Source organism: Miscanthus floridulus, chromosome 10, assembly GCF_019320115.1.
Source record: "Miscanthus floridulus cultivar M001 chromosome 10, ASM1932011v1, whole genome shotgun sequence".
Taxonomy (NCBI): domain Eukaryota; kingdom Viridiplantae; phylum Streptophyta; class Magnoliopsida; order Poales; family Poaceae; genus Miscanthus; species Miscanthus floridulus.
In genome coordinates, this window is record NC_089589.1 from 97,764,128 (window position 1) to 97,776,368 (window position 12,241).

Below are 12,241 nucleotides of genomic sequence, written 5' to 3' on the forward strand. Positions count from 1 at the left end.
ATGAGTTTTAGCACTCTAATGCCTTGCTAAAATTTCATTAATTCGGCCATAGTTATTAGTAACATATGAGGCCAAATTATGAGCACCAGCATTTGCATATGATGCTGAATTTGTAGGTAGAACCTTTGCTCTATTAGCATACTGTGCATCACATGAGAATTGAGAGTAATCGGCTGTATAGCTAGCATCACCATAGCTAATTCTTTCATTTATCGACATGTCTTGTGGTGGAACCACATATCTTGAACTTATAGCCGATGAATAAGGATATGCATGTTGCATGCTGCTAGTAGCATTAAAACTCGACAAATTCATAGTTGACATCGATCAGCTCTTGAACATAATATCCAGAATTATGATATATATGATGGGGACCATTATCAACATAGGTATTGGCCGATGCAATATATCTACTATTAGCAACACCAATATGAGAATTCATAGAATTTGCAAAATAACTATTAGAATCATAAGACATATTTGTAAGTTGTGTCTCGGGGGTAATTGTAGTAGTACTGTGATGCAACACCTTGGTACTCCATGATTTAGAGATTGACCACCTTGCTGAATTTTTCAATAGCAAGAGCAACACTTTGCAAAATAGCAAGAGAGATTACAAGTGGTCAAAACCAGATGCGATCGGCCTTTTGGGCTAGATGCCACAATAATGGTGAGCATAAGAAGATACATCAATGAAGAGTGGGGCTAGGGCTAAGAGATTCGGCTACAAAGTAGAGCTGGAGCAATTGTCTCCAGTGGAGTCGCTAAAAATTATGTCGACGCTGAATTGATCCAGGGTCACACTCCAGCTAGGGCTAGATCACCCGGGTCGCCACGGACCAAAGAACGCAGCGATGATCATACTTACATGGTGAAAAACGGAGAGGTTTACAAGCAAACCACCAAAGGATCGCTATCGTGCTTGCAATGACGAAGAACGACTAGTTTTTGGACAAATTAGCAAAGGAACCGCCGAAGCTCTCGCCCGGGAGGGACCCCGTGGGGGCAAGGATATCGCCGGATTGCCCTGGGTTGGCCAGCAAGCCCATGGCGCCATCCTTGGTCGTCAGATCAAGCGATGAATAACAACATAGAGGTTGGAAGAGATTATGGCAAAAGAAAAGTAAAATTGATTGTAATTTGATCGATCATGTGTGTTGGGCACCTCAATCGGCCGTGCACCTTATATTTATAAGGTGGGGGTGGCCTTATCCCATAAGGGGTCAAAAACCCTTGCAAAACACGTCAAAACGCATTTTGGATCCGATCTGGGACTGCCAAAGTCGGCTAAGCCGGTTCTAGGGTCGACCAAGCCGACTTTTGCGGGCTGCAGGCAAAAAGCTTCTGAAATTCATAATTAATTCATCCGGACTTCAAATGGGGTAAACCGTGTATGTTTTCCAATCAGCTCGATGAGAGAAACGCAATAGTGCAGTCCATTCTTTAATTTGAGAAAATTGAGAAAGTCGGCTAAGCCGATTCTGGCTAGGTCAGCCCCCAACCCCCCTCGAAAAGCCGTTTTCTTCACCCGGGCTCCAAATGCGATAATCTAAGTATGCTTTGTGGCTATCTTGATGATAGAAATATGATGATGGAGTCATTATGCACTTTGGATAGTTTTGGGTGCTCACAATAGCGAAGTGGCCGCCTTCTGCTCTTGGGAGACGTGGGCGCGCGGGAGCAAGGGCGGCGTGGTCGTGGGGTGCACGGTCATTGGGAGCATGGTGTCGGGCCAAGGTTCTTTCTCCGCGGATAAGAGGAATAACGAACCTGCGCGAGAGCCTTCTTATCTTCCTTGCCCTTTTTCTCTTCCCGACGACTGAGCAGAGCTGGTGCGCTCGACTCCAAATGGGAAAAACCGAGCGGGCTGGATAAAATTTGGACCAAGCTTGCCATGGGCTTGGCCTGTTTGAAGAGCGGGCCAATGTGTTGCAACGGCTCTATCGATGGTGAAATGCAGGCATATCCTCTGCTCCATTGTTTCAGCGTTCTAAAAAAAAGACCTCTTTTAAGAATTACAGAATAAAAAGAGTCAAAGACCAATAATCTAAAAAAAAGTGTCAAAGACCAATATACAGTGCGAAGTACATCCATTACCAGTAGTATAGTGCCACAACATACAAAATTGAACAGTTGGATTCTAATATATATGGGTTCAGATGAAAAAAAAAAACAAATAACTGAAATAAGAGTTCTTCTCATTTCGATTAGCTCCACTGCTCCAATATACTCCATGCTAATGAAAATGGTTGTCGAATTACATACAGAGCAAAGACAAGACGAGTCGCCGGCATCGCGACTGACGTCTGCAACGACGCCGACGAGGAGCACGCCTCTCGGGCTCGGGCACAGTCAGCGACTAACGTCGAGAACGAGGCCGACGACGAGTACGCCTCGGGCGCCGGCATCGCGACGACTGACGTCTGCAACGACGCCGACGAGGAGGACGCCTGGAGCGCGGGCGTCGCCACTGACGTCTGCAACGACGGTGACGTCGAGTTTACCACTTCTTCTCCTCCTCCGTCTGCTGCTGGATCAAGGAGTCGTCGAGAAGCATGCCCGCGAACGCCGCCATGGCGATGTCTGCGTCAGCGACATCAACGACGTGATCTCCCCACTGCTGCTGAAGATGATCCTTGCGCGCCTCCTCGTGCTCCTGCATGGGCTCCGGCGGCATGGCGGCGCGCGCTGCCGCAACATCGGCGTGGAGCACCTCCAGGACTGAGGCCTGCGCCGTGCTCTCGGAGAAGCTCAACATGGACGTCGAGCTGGTGCGCCGCGGGGGTCCGGGCATCGGCGGCGGCGCCGAGACGGACGCGGAGGCGGAAACAGCGAGCGCGCGCGCCTCGGCGTGCTGCGCGCCCGCGGCACCCCCGCCGGCCCTCCTCCGCCTGTCCCGAGCGCGTCGGAGCGCGGCTTGTGCGTGACCGGGTCGATGCCCGTCTTGGCCAGCCGCTTCTTGAGGTGCGTTTTCCAGTAGTTCTAGATCTCGTTGTCGTTGCGCTTCGGGAGGTGCGTTGCGATGGCCGACCGCCACCTGCAAGCACGGCGGACGCCATGAAAAAGTTCTCAGCAATCGCGCGCGTTGACAAATTAAATTTGCATCGGGTCGTGCGAGACAGTAACGAGTGCGGCCTGGCAGGCAGGCACAGACACGAACACGATGCAGAGATGACAGGAACTACTCTATGACTCAAAACGGCAAGAGAGCAGTAGGTGTTGATGGATCAACTCACGCAAGCTCAGCAGTAGGTGTTGGACAGGCAAAAGATGAACAATGCAGTACCATACTCAACTCTACTATTACAACTATACTAGAGAATTTGTAAAAAAAAAAAAAAACTATACTAGAGAACAAGTTTACATGCATGGCTCCTTTTGTACGGATATGCTACCGCTGCTAAGGTCAAGTCCAGTTACTAGTCTGGAGTACTGGCTAGGTGCCAAAATGTATTGTTGGTTCTTCATCTAAAACCGCTGCGAAAACATGTGTACGGTGACTAGAGCGTACACCGAGAAAAATGCTTGGACATATTCCCCATCTCGTGGTGCTCCTGGCCTAGGTGCGTACCCGCTCATGCATTACCTAGGCTCTCCGTTAGACACAGCTCATCTTCACTGGTCAAACTGTTTAGCTTCATGAGCAGCTTTTTTTTAAGCTAGGCTAACCTTATCAATAACTTCGTGCATGGCTAAAAGAATAAAATTAGCACAATACCCTTAGCTTTCTTTTTTCTTCTATAATTTTCTCTCATGTTCTTCGCACTATTTCTCTTCCGCATCGACTCAACGCCCGCAACCTTGCCTCTGCGAGCCCCGGCCCCAAGGCAGAGGCTCGCGCCCCGCAGCGGCGCCCTCCCAGCGGCTCGCGCCCCAAGCGGCAGCCCCCCTCCCAGCAGCTCGCGCCCCAAGCGGCACCCCAAGCGGCAGCCCCCCTCCCAGCTGCTCGGCCAGCCGCGCCCCTCGTGTTTGCTGCGGCGGGGCCACGCTTGGTTCGGGCAGCGTCACTGCCTGCGCCACGACGCGGCAACGGCGCCCACGAAGCCGTTTTTTTAGCTTCATCTCACCATGTCCCTTTGTGATAGCACAAAAAAAGGGCTTCAGCTATGAAACTATTTTGAAAATTACCGTTTGATAAAAAAAAACAGTTTACAACAGCTCATGAAGTTGTTAGTGAAGCTGTGCCAAATAAAGCCTTAATTAATCATCGTAGATGTGCAAGACTAGGATGCTAGTGAGTTCTTGACCTGCCGATCACGGAGGCGGCAGCTCTTGCGGCACCGCTGCTGCCCTGCCACGGCCATTCGCATGCATATCAGTGTCGGTTACTAAGCAAGCAGCGAAACCAAATAGCGCAGACGAACGCTCGCAGGACTATGATTACCACAGTAGCTTAGCTCGCTAGCTCACCGGCTTTGGCGGGCAGCGAGCGCCAGCAGCCGTGGCCGTGCTGCTCAATGTAGGCGAGCAGCTTCTGGTCCTCCTCGGGCATCCACGGCCCCTTCTTCAGCCCATCCTTCTCGCAGCACGGCGATCGCCCCATCGCCCGCGTCCGACTGCAATGAGCCTGCGCAGCGCAGCAACACAACACAACCCTCGCCTGATCCTCCGATCCTCTCCCGCGGCCTCACAGCAATTCATTTCAGCCTCGCTCCTCGCTCGTTCCTCTTAATAATACCCAGGGGCCAGGGGATCAGGGCAATTGTCTACTCGGGAATCGGGATCCTCCTTTCCTTCTGGCAGCAGGCCTGGGCAGTGCGAGTGACTACGAGCGCAGGGCAGCAGCAATTGCCACTGAGCAGTGCCAAAGCGAGAAAGGGACACACTGATCACCAAGGTCGGTGTGAGCCATAAATAAAGTAGAGGAAGGGAACGGCATAGGGTATGTGTATGTTTGTATGCGCATACGATTGTACTATTAACTCGCAAAGAATTATTTGTTTTGATGGTAGGTGTACCATCCTTGTGCCTTGAGCCCCATGTAGTTTTCACGCTTAATTCATCATCTATGTTATAATTTTTGAAATTAACTACTGTACTTTTGTGGGCTACTTGGCCTAGAAGTATACCCATCTTCGTCCTTAGAGAGAACATCAAGTTTGTCACCCTCCGATGCTTCGGGTATGTCGTCAATATCATGTGCTCCATCCCCGTTCCCATCGTCTTTCACAAGCGTTTCAACATTGAAATCATCATTCAAGGCACCGAACTCAAAGGACCTATCAACTTCCCTAACAATAACCGACTGCAACGCTTTGTCTTGGGTAAGGTTCTCTATAGGCTCAACATCCACATTATCATCCAAACACAGAACAAATGGGTTAGACCTCTTATCCACAACAACTTTCAAGCACCTAACACTACTACTCTTCACAACTTCTTTGTATTTCTTCCATTCTTCCTCACATGACAAAGCCATTAACACATAGTGTGCTCTTTCCTTCCCACAGCGAAATCGACCTTTCAAACTTATTGGCCACCCAAATTTCCTCCAGCATTGGTTAAGCAAAGCGTCAAAACTAGGAGGTGTACTAAAGAACTGAAGTTGTTCGTTCATGCTTTCAAACATCCCATTTTCCTTAACTTTGCCACCATAAAACAATCGCACTAAACGATCCATCAACAAAATATGAAGCAACACATCAACACACATCAATTGCATATTTCCAAATCAAATTGCGTGCATTCACTGCTACACTAACATATCACAACCTTCGCAGTGATGACAACAAAGGCAACACACAAACCATCCAAATCCTTCATGTATCAACTACCTAGGTTCATGCAAGACGTAGTTTATGTTAAATCCACGGGCAGAGTATATCCTAAACCTAATGTACGCATCTAATACTAACAACAAATGCAAAGACACATCCACAATATCCCAAATTTTGTAACCCTAGTCATGGAGCTAAAGACACCAAATCAAGAAATCAAGGGGGAAGAAGTTGTACCTAGTGTGTAGAAGGGTGGCCGGAGCAGGGCGGCCCACTCGCGGCCGGCGGGGGAGGTGGTGGCGGCCAGCCACGGCGCGGGGAGGCGGCGGCGGCGGCGCCTAGGTCTCCTAGGCGCTTGTGGGATGCAGAAGGAAGGAAGAGGGAGAGAGATAAAAGAAAGTGGGTCGGGCCCGTGAAACCCTATGTCCCCTTGTTGCACTCGAATCGCTCACGCGATAGGGTGGCCCCATCAAATGACACGCCAGCTCGGGTCAGCAGTCGCCGCCACCGTGGCACCCCTTGTCACGCTAGTGCGAGTGGCGCGACCAAAGGAGTTAGTTTTGCTTAATCTTTTTGGGTATGGCTATTATTAAAATATTAATTAAAAAATGATTAAAAATAAAAAATCCCCTAGCACGTTGTGTGTGCTGAAGGATGATAGAGCAGAACAGGGGGCAAAAGGTTCATAACTTTGAAGGCCTTCAAAGGCTCCCATGTGAAGAAATGAGGGGTCTCTACCTCCAAAAGCGGCAACAATGCTTGTTGTGACGCCACAACACTTAACCGTTTGAGATAGAGCCTGTATTTCTGCATATCACACAACACTAACTGATTAGGCATTAACATAAATATGTACCACAATTTATATATACCCGCATGTGATAATACATGTCGACAAAAGATGCTCAGCAGTCCTCCGAGAGGTATCCCATGAAGGTAGATTGATCGGTGGAGGTGCATGTGATAGGAACCGGATAGTGACACAAGGCGTAGAGACAGCGATTTAGACAGGTTCAGGCCATCTGATCGACGTAATACCCTACGTCATGTGTCTTTGGTGTATTGTATTGAATATGAGATCTATGGGGATGTCGACTAGAAGACCCCTATCTCTCCTTATATACTCTGGAGGGGTAGAGTTACAAGGAAAGTAACCTATTTGGTACTATACAATATCTTGTGGTCCACGTCGACTAGTGTCGTGCACGCCTTGATCTTGTGGGCTGGGCCACCTCTGATGGTGCGGCCCATGTCTTGTCTTATGGATACCGGGGGTCATATCCTCCATAGCTAGTCCCCGAGCGCCTTGTATTCTTTGAGAAACGCTGTCTTGAACAAGTCCGAGCACTTTGACATGAAGCCGATCAGTTTAACTGGTGATCCGAGCAGCGGAAGTCGAAACCGACCAGTTTAACTGGTGACCTGGGCGGTGAAGGTTGAAGCCGACAAGTTTAACTGGTGACCTGGGTAGTGAAGGTCGAAGCCGACCAGTTTAACTAGCAACCTGGGCAGTGAAGGTCGATGCCGACCAATTTAACTGGTGACCTGAGCGGTGAAGGTCAAAGCCGACCAGTTTAACTGGTGACCTAGGCGGTAAAAGTTAATGCCGACCAGTTTAACTAGTTAGGAGACCTCGGACTTAGCCAAGTAAGGCTTGCTAGAAGGATGTAAGGGGCTCAAAATAAAATTTAAAAATTCTTCCACTTAGGAGAAATGTAGCCACTTAGACTCCGTCAATAAGGAGGGTAAATCAAAAAATAAGCACTACATTCACCGCTAGGTGAAGTGTAGCCACTTAGTCCTCGAGCCTGCTGGAAGATGAAAAATGAATCTTGTAGGAGGGTCAAAGAAAAGAAGTCTGAAATCTTGCCGATGTCATCTGACATGCGCATATCAAGACCCCAGACATGCTGCCCAAGATCAGCCCCATGATCCAAACAACATGGAGCAGCTTGATAGCACACCGATGAGACGTAGCAAGATCCGACCACCAAGGGAGTCCTCAGCTTAGCTGGCGATACTTGCACGAAGAATCCAAACACTGAGGAGTCCCCAGCGTACACTACAACACAACACCGCATCACCGTTAGACATCTGACACTAAAAATTATATTTATCGATGGATGATCTGACGCTAAAGAGAGCTCACAGACGATCTGTCACTACAGGTAATCATATTTAACGTTGAACTGTCTGTCGCTAAAAAGAGGTGCACCTTCAATCTGTCTTTCGCAAAAAAGAAGTGGCCCCCACCTAACTCGCACACCCGACTTACATTGAGCTCGCGCACCTGCTTACATAAAGAATGATGTTGTGATGCTATCTTAGAAAAATACCTTTCAAACTCTGAAACTTTTTTAACAAGCAATAGCCTACATATGCGTTGTTTGGGGGGGGGGGGGGGGGTTCTAAAAATTTTGGAACTTGTTTGGTATTTTCTATCATTTAAATGAATTTCTACCTGCTTACCGAATCTAATTCTAAATTGAACTGTGCGTACTTCCAATAGGATTCAAACAAAATTCTATAACTTTGTCGGATGGAGGAATCACCAATACTAAAGTTGTAGATATCGTTGGCTTCTATAACTTTATTGTTTACAACCTTTTCATGTGAAATCATTTACTATATCAAAATATTGTTTGAAGTTGTCATATTTTGAAATTCAAATTTTGAATTGTTCAAACAAAGTCGGATGGAGAGATGACTAAATAAAATTGTATATCTCGTTGGTTTCTACAACTTTGTTTTTGATGACTTTTTCATTTGAAATCATTTACTTTCTCATAATATTATTTGAAGTTTTCATATTTTGAAATTCAAAATTTTAATTGTTGAAACAAAGCCGGATAGAGAAATGGTCAAAACAAAAGTTGTAAATCTCGATGATTTTTAAAACTTTGTAGCATATAATTTTTTCATTTAAATCCATTTATAGTTTAAAAATTTATTACAACAATAACTATGAACTTTACTAGAAATTAAAAATAAAAGTAACACAACACAGCAATGGGCCTAAACCTCAAATGAACCCGTTACTATGTTCAGCCCATAATTGTTGACCATCAATTGAAGATCCAACGGCCTTCGTTGCGCCCACGAAGTATAAAAAGGACTTTCCCTACCAAAACCCTAGACCAAAAATCACTCCTTTCTGACCTCAGCCGCCACTGTCTCCTCTCCCCCTCTAGGTCCCGCCCTCTCCCTCATCCTCTCCCCTCGCGGCAGTGCTCGACCCGCAGCGCTCGCTCGGCCCTCCCAACCCTCGCGCCTCCACTCTGTGTTCCAGCACGCAACCCGCAAGGTGCGGCCATGCCCCCTCCATCGACCCAGGCGGCAGCGGCCCTACAAATCCAAGAAGGACGAGGCTACGACGCTCACGGCATGGATCCGGTGAGGGAGGCATGGATCTGGCCGTCTGTTCCCCAAGGCGTGTCGGATCCGATGAGAGAGGACGTAGTCAGGAGGAGGCTGCTGCAGCGGCAGCGAGCGCGAGCCCGGGAGTCAGAGGCAGCTGCAGCGGCAGCGAGCGCAAGCCTGGGAGTCAGAGGAGGCAGCTGCAGCGGCAGCGAGCGCGAGCCTGGGAGTCAGCGGCAGCAGAGGACGCTCGACCGTTCCTCCACTGCATGCGGTACTTCATTCCATGGCCGCTGCTGCACCCATCCGGCAAAACTCTATCTCACAGGTACATGTACTCACACGCCCCTGCCTACTTCCTTTAGGGGTTAATGCATGGATATGCTTACAAATCATACAATAGGAAAAGGAAAACAAATCTCAAGGAACTGTCTTAGAAAGCACTGCAACATAATTTATTTTACAGTTAAGTATAGGGATTCATAATGTTTGCTTGTATTCATATATATAAACAAAATTTGTGAGGACATACATCACTTGTTGGAGCTCAATAGGTGATGCAATGCTATCTTCCATGAAATGTTGAAAGTGTATAAACACAGACATGACTAATAGCCTAAGCAAGTAATGGATTGAAGTATTTCTGAGGAAAAGTAAAAATTTCATTTTTTTACTGCAGTAGTAGGGCATGCAAAGATTTAGTACTGTAGAGTATGCATGTTCGCCATATTTGGAAGAAAAAAAAAACAGATCGCTACACTCCAGTTTTGCAAGAATTTTGAATGCTTATTAATGCTGTCAAACTTAGATATCTTTCTTATATCTTGGTCATGGTTTATCATGTCTTTTGTTTTGCCAAATACTGCTCAAGCAATAGCTTAGTGATACAAAAGTGGTATTCTTTGTAGCTTGCTGATTTGCTATTCTATTAACTATGCATGTTATCACCTTAAGAAAGGAGAAATCAGGTGTAGTGTCGTAATCCGTAATGGCTATTTAACTGTGGATGTCTTTTCATATAAGCTCAGTATTGAACTTTGCATGTTCTCAGCCTATTCTGTAACTTCATTCATTTTGTGGTCATGTAGGGATATAAGTTGGCTCCGAGAAGGCTAGCGCTTTGAACACATATGCTGTAATGAAGTTTGGTGGCGGCACGGGGCCTGGAACCCAGATCGATGTAGGGCGTGGTGACCTCAGCGGCCAGGGAGCTCCTCCTCCTCCGCTGGCTACATCCACTCTGGTGAGGTCGAACAAACAAACCTAACTTCTGTGGTTTGTGTAATTTCTGTGTATTGAAAAAGGTAATCGTCAGCTTTGTGGTTTCTTTTTTTCATGTTAGCTTAATAAAAGTTTGAAGTTCTGTTGATTCACTAATAGTATTAATCCAACTAGGTTTGTGAGTTCAGTTTGTTGTCATTCATGTCCTAATTTGTGCAGGTTTACTTAGATCAAAACCTTCATATGTGCATTTCCTTAGTAATTGGCTTAGTGGCTCCCATATTGCTGCGTGTACTAATTTTACTTTTATCAATACATTCATGCAAACTACTCCTAGCCATGCATATGCATGCTGCTCCTTTAGCTAAGCACAAGCACAAGCTGTCCATCACATGTGGAAGAAAGTAACTGTAACAGAACCGACCAATTTATAAGAGCACAAGTACAAAAGCAATCACCGGAGTGATCAAACCGTCATACTTGAACCCATATAAATCCGGTAGTCAACTGAAACCACAAAGGATTTCAAACCAACTTGTATACAACCAAGATCATAGTAATTCAACATAACAAGCCACATGTTACATCCATTTCACAAGTAGTTCATAAGTACCACATACATCAGAGTACACATAGTTATTACAAAACAAGTTCACAAATAGCGGAAGCAAAGTAGTTTAACACAATCACACACACTTAGTTCAAATACAAGCCAGTACCATAGTTATATCCAGCAAAAACAGTAAGATAAGATAACATAGATGATCATGCCCATGATCTAGTCTTCATCCCCCGCAGGGTGGAGACAATACTTGCAGAAGCCGTTATAGAGCACGTCATCTGCAACAAGGGGGAAATAAACCCTGAGTACGAGAAGGTACTCAGCTAGACTTACCCGTCAAAAACTAGAAATAAATGACACCAAGGATTATGCAAGGCTTTATCAGTGGATCTAGATTGACAACCATTTTGCATAACAGCTTTAGTCATACAAGAACATAATTTGATTTATGAGTAAGCAGCAATTTAACAATATTAACCTATCAACTAGATTAGCACTTGTACTAGACCAAACAATTGATTAACTCCAAACATTAGTAACCATATCTGGTATAATGTTGTATCATCATCATCATTGATTTAACCATCAAGTTCAATTAAGTGCATCTACGTTGCCGCTGCTCAGTCAAGTTCTCACTATCCAGGAGAGACGGCGATTCGAATCGATTCCTATCCAGCTGGAGGGGTATTCCTAACACAAACCCAGGCATACCTCGCGAAGGCAGCCTCAGGGAGTCCACTCTGCCAGGTGGTCAATCTCACCTCCGACTTACGCCAATAGCTCCCCGCACATCCTTACTACCGCCAGGGTGCGCACTTTCACTTCTCGGTCTTCCGGCCTGAGTTGAGCTACTCGGCTTCGCGGTTGGAATGAGTTATCCGGCCAACTAAGTGATAGGCATGCGTTCAACATGACATGAGGACGTACAGCGAATCGGTCCTTAACCGACATAGACGGGGATAGATCCACAACCAAGACCTCCTTGCCTTGTTGCTTCTCTATCGACCTCCCGCCCGGTCACAATTCATTATTAACACATGGTTATTCTCCACGATAGCAATTATAACCAACCGTGACCAGATATTTTTCTAATATGTAGGTGATAGGAAATCACCTGACTTTTACTGATCTAAGCATGGCTAAGCTTTGATTTGCCCCTGGACCTAAATAGGATTCAGGGTACGTATACTTGCCAAGGAATAGATATATATACAATAAGTGTTCGCATCCAATTCCTATCACTTAATGCATCAATAAATAAAGACACTCAAAGTAACCATTTTGAAAACATAGGAGTCTTAGAATGCTCCGGGGCTTGCCTTTCAGAAAAGATGAAGGTTGGTGATCGGGGCACTCAAGAACTTCTTCGTTGACTCCTTCTTCG

The 12,241-nt window shown here is 46.3% G+C and overlaps 1 pseudogene; it reads right to left on the reverse strand.

The window, feature by feature from the left end:
- Window positions 1-2,371: 2,371 nt before the first annotated feature.
- LOC136489113 (transcription factor MYB4-like) lies at window positions 2,372-4,543 on the reverse strand (annotated as a pseudogene).
- Between the last annotated feature and the right edge of the window lie 7,698 nt (window positions 4,544-12,241).